Source organism: Eurosta solidaginis, chromosome 2 (genome assembly GCF_040869045.1).
Source record: "Eurosta solidaginis isolate ZX-2024a chromosome 2, ASM4086904v1, whole genome shotgun sequence".
NCBI classification, from domain to species: domain Eukaryota; kingdom Metazoa; phylum Arthropoda; class Insecta; order Diptera; family Tephritidae; genus Eurosta; species Eurosta solidaginis.
The window spans coordinates 256,535,112-256,540,756 of record NC_090320.1 but is presented as its reverse complement, the minus strand read 5'-3'; positions in this window follow the sequence as shown (position 1 = coordinate 256,540,756).

The following is a 5,645-nucleotide window of genomic DNA, read 5'->3' as shown; positions in this document are numbered from 1 at the left end:
TCCTAGCCATTATTGAAGATTTAAGCTGTCTATGGAAACGTTCTATCATTCCATTAGCTTGGGGATGATAGGAAGAAGTCGTTATTTGATGACTTTCATTAATTCTGAAAACGAGTTTGAAGTAAACTGAGATCCCTGATCCGTTGTTATATCCAATGGAACCCCAAAACGTGAAATATATTCCTTCAAAAATTTATTTACAACCGTAACTGCAGAAATATCTCTTAGCGCGAATGCCTCTGGCCAACGTGTAAATCTATCAATTATAGTTAATATGTAACGATATCCCTTTGAAACAGGCAAGGGTCCGACAATATCTAAGTGAATGTGTTCAAATCTAGCTTTTGGAATTTTCACAACTGGAGATTTTGTATGACGATGTACTTTCGATTTTTGACAACTTATACATTCTTTGGACCAAGTATTGATGTCTTTATTCATTTTTGGCCAAAAATATTTCTGAACTATCAAACGACGTGTAGCTCTACTACCAGGATGTGAAATCCAATGTAACATATCAAATATTATTTTTCTTAAATTGTTTGGAATGAATGGTCTAGGATTTTCTCCTGACACTTCGCACCATATATTAAAAGTTAAGAACAGGAATTTTTATTAGTTTCAAATTTAAAAATGTTTGTTCTGAGGTAAGTTTGCCTAATTCACTATCTTGTTGTTGTTCACTTTGTAAAATTTTTAAATTAATGTCCGAATTATTAATCGCTTCTACTTCAAATGCACGAGAGCTACAACATTTTCCTGTCCTTTAATATACCTAATGTCATTCGTAAACTGTGCAATGAATTCCATATGTCTAGTTCGTCTTGGACTGCGTTCTGTTTTTGAATTTAAAGCAAATACTAGAGGCTTGTGATCTGTGAAAACTGTAAATTGACGTCCTTTTAGAAGGTAACGAAAATGTTTAATGTTCAAATAAATAGCTAACAGTTCCCTATCAAATGCACTATATTTCATTTCGGATGGAGACAATTTCTTTGAAAAGAATGCAAGTGGTTCTAATTTATTATTAAACGATTGATGTATGACACCACCTATTGCCGTATTGGATGCATCTACATTTAAAGAAAGTTTTGCATCTTTGTTAAAATGATTTAACAATATCGCAGATGCAAACTTTTCTTTAATGCATTCGAAAGCTTTATTAGATGTATCGTCCCAAATTAAAACTTTGTCTCGTTTCTTATTTGTTCTATTAATTAAATCATAGATAACTGTCGTAAACTCTGCTAATTTTGGTATATATCGATGGTAATAATTAACCTACCAATAAATTTTTGTGCCTGCTTAATAGATTTTGGACGATCAAAATTTCGAATGGCTAAAACTTTTTCTTCCGAGGGCCTAATTCCCGTTTCAGAAATATTACGTCCTAAAAAGTCAACATTTGTTACGCCAAAAGTACATTTACTTGGTTTTATATTTAAATCGTACTCCGTGAGGCGCTGAAATAGTACGCGAAGATCTTTGAAATGTTGTTCCTCATTTTCGCTTGCCACTAAGAGATCATCAATATATGTAAAAACAAAGTCTAAATCATTAACTACTTCATTAATAAACCGTTGAAAAGTTTGCGCGGAGTTTCTAAGCCCGAAAGGCATTCGTACAAATTCAAACATGCCAAAAGGCGTAGTAATTGCAGTTTTATAGATATCCTCTTCTGCCATTGGAATTTGGTGATAAGCTCTTACCAAATCTAGCTTCGAAAATACTTTCTTATTTCTGAGATTCATGTTGAAGTCATGAACATGGGGCAAAGGATAACGATCAGGGACTGTGACAACGTTTAATCTTCTAAAATCTCCACAAGGACGCCAGTCATTTAACTCCTTCTTGGGTACAAGATGCAAAGGAGATGCTATTGCTGAATTAGAAGGCCTACATATCCCTGTCTTTACTAAAAAATCGAATTCAGTTTTAGCTACTTTGATTTAATAGGGTCTAAACGCCTTGGTTTAGAAAATGGCAAATTTCCTTCAGTGACAAGTCTGTGAACTGTTGTATGTCTAACTGGTTGTGAATAATCTGGTTCAGAAAATAAAGAAGGAAATTCTTTCAATAACTTTGTAAATTTGTTATCTACAGCGAAAATTTTAGTAGCGAAACATTACAAACACATGAAATTGTGTTAACTGAAAGACTTGTTACCGGATCTACTAAGCATTTGCGTTTAAAATCAATTAAGAGACCATATTTACACAGAAAATCAGCACCGATAATTGGTTTAGCTATATCTGCTATTAAAAACGTGAACGGAAATTCGCGACGCAGTCCTAAATTTATATTTAAAAGTTTTTTACCGTATGTCGAAATCGTTGAACCGTTAGCTGCCGTTAAAATAATATCTGATGACTTTTTCGAACATGAAGATTTGAAACCGGAAGCACTGAAATTTCTGCTCCACTATCTATTAAAAAATTCAATTTTTTTGTTTTATCAAAAATAAATAAGCGACGTGTAAAGGTGTCTAAATTTCCGTTGTTTCTCGCCGCAACAACGGATGACTTTAGTTTGACGAACTATTGTTATTTTTAAAAGCGCATGGTTGTTCGCACTTCAAAGCCTGATTACCAAACTTATAATGATACCTACAGAGCCAATTTGGGTTGTCACGAGATTTTGATCGATATCTAGAGGGAATTCTAAAGCGATTCCTACTAATAGATCGCGACCTTGAATAATTTTGACTCATCTGATTTTTAATTTCACTAATCTCTAATGATAATTTTTCAAAATTTTTGCAAATAATGTTAGTTGTTTGAACCAAATTTGAAATAATTGCATTTTCGCTTTTAGAATTTGGAAAATTTCTAACTGAAGCTATTTCATTTTTATTATAAGCTTTCCAAATATTATCGGCTAATTTAACTAATTCACTTATTTCAGTCGAATTCGAACTAGCAAGGATAATACTTAAATTTTTTGGCAACTTCCTTATCCAAAGCTTTTTAAGAATTTCCTTGCTAAAATTGTTTCCAGAGAGTAGCACTAGAGACCGATAAAATTCAGAAGGTTTACGATCTCCCATTTCTGAATCGGATAACACTCGATCTAACTTGGCATTCTCACTTAATGAATGCCGTTCAATTAAAATTTTCTTTAATGCAGAAAATTTGTCATCTTCAGGAGGATTTTGAATAAAATCAAGAATTGTCATAATTACCTCCTGCGGAAGTGCAGTTATGACATTTTCATATTTTGTCCCTTCCTGAGTAATGTTCTTTCGACTTAATTGCATTTCAGCATGGATGAACCATGCTTCAAGGCAATTAGTCCAAAATTGGGAAAGTTTTACCGATGTAGCAAAAATTTCGTTATTTTGATTCGCATATGGATTTGGTAAATCATTTTGATAATTTTCATTATCCAAATCAATAAGTGAATCGTTTACTTGATTTCGTGGTGTAGATGTACGTGTATTGTTTGATGGTGAATGAAACATTGTTAATAAAAATAATTACAAAAATTATATTATAGGAAGAAATAAAAAATATCCGGAAAGGAGGGTTTACAAAACAAAAATGTTTAATCTATTTTGATACATATACATATACATATAAATAATATAAATTTAAATAAACTAAATGTTAGATACAGCTCACCAAATTCCTTTATTTGTTGTTGATAGTTGTCGCAATTGTATATTTTTACTGATTTTGAAATAAGGTGTTTGTCCAAAAGACCCAAAACTTCGTAACTAACTTCCTAAGAGCCTTCCCACACGTTCTCTGTACTCACGGGCGAGCTGTTGTTTCTATTACATTTGTTGTTGTTGTTGTTTTTGTTGTTGTGTGTTCCGGCTTTCTATTGTAGTTGTTGTAGTTTCTGCTGCTGCTCCTTTAAGTTATTCGATATTGCTTTTGTTGTATTTTAACGTTTGAAATCTCTGCCTCTGAACGATGATGATGTACGGTAGCAATTGTTTGAAGTTGGTGCGATGATAACGTGTTGGCGCGACTTGAGTACTTTTTATTGTGTCAATAATGGCCACAGGCCCAGGCCCAAAGATCGATGCGCTATGCAATAAAATAAACGGCTACCTCCCTGATCTCTCCAGTTTTTTCGCCTCGCGAAACCTGGCATTATCACCGACTAAATCTTCCGCGACCTTATTTACAACATGGACGTCCCAAATGTCGACCATTTTGAACATCCACGTCGATGGCACTACGCTACCGACTGTCCTACACCCCAAAATCTTGGGTGTGACGTTTGATCAGGATCTACGTTTTGGTGAGCACGCAGCCGCAATTGTTCCGAGAATTCAGAGCCGTAACAAAATCTTCAAATCCCTCGCTGGCAGTACTTGGGGAAAAGATAAAGAAACGCTCATGACTACATACAAAGCAATTAGCCAGCCGATTACGTGCTACGCGTCACCCATATGGTCGCCAAGCCTAAAAATCACCCACTGGAAGAAACTACAGGCCTGCCAAAATACTGCTCTCAGAATCGCCACGGGCTCTCTTCTTATGTCCCCAGAACACCATCTGCATAATGAGGCGAGAATACTCCCCATCAGGGAGAGAAATGAGATGCTGACCAAACAGTTCCTGTTGAATACCCAGAAACCTGGGCATCCCAACAGACATCTCATGAACCAGCACCGCCTAGGGGCTTAAGGAGTCATCTCCGTAAGCATTTTGAGGAAATACGGCACCTGAGAACCCAGCCGTATGAAGTGAAAAAACACAAGCAGGTCCTTGGTGAACTCCAGGCGTCGGACCTTTATGCCGGGAATTGCCCGGTGAATCCAGTACTTAACGAAAATTATCCAAAACTCGCGGAAGAGGAACGCATACTCCCCAGGGAAACGCGTGTCACTCTTGCTCAACTTCGTTCTTGATACTGTAACAGGTTAAACTCTTACCTATCCAGAATCAACCCCGACATACAAAATGTATGCCCCGCTTGCAATGTGTCCCCACATGACACCAACCATCTCTTCAATTGTAATGTGGAACCAACGCCTCTAACACCCCTTTCCTTATGGTCCACCCCTGTTGAAACGGCAAGTTTCCTTGGACTCCCGTTAGAGGATATTGATGACAATTTGTGATCGCTCGCGGCTATTAGGTGGGGCGAGCATTGCTACAACAACAACAACAACATGAGGGTTTTAAAAGGGAGTGGGCCTTAGTTCTATAGGTGGTCGGCTTTTCGAGATATCGCCATAAAGGTGGACCAGGGGTGACTCTAGAATGTGTTTGTACGATATTGGTTTCAAACGAAAGGTGTTAATGAGTATTTCAAAAGGGCGTGCGGCTTAGTTCTATAGGTGGACGCCTTTTCGAGATATCGCGTTAAAGGTGGACCAGGGGTGACTCTAGAATGTGTTTGTACGATATGGGTATTAAATTAAAGGTATTAATGAGGGTTTTAAAAGGGAATGGTGATAGTTGTGTATGTGAAGGCGTTTTCCAGATATCGACCAAAATGTGGACCAGGGTGACCCAGAACATTATCTGTTGGATACCGCTAATTTATTTATATATATAATACCACGAACAGTATTCCTGCCAAGATTTTAAGGGTTTTTTATTTCGCCCTGCAGAACTTTTTCATTTTATTGTACTTAATATGGTAGGTGTCACACACATTTTACAAAGTTTTTTTCTAAAGTTATA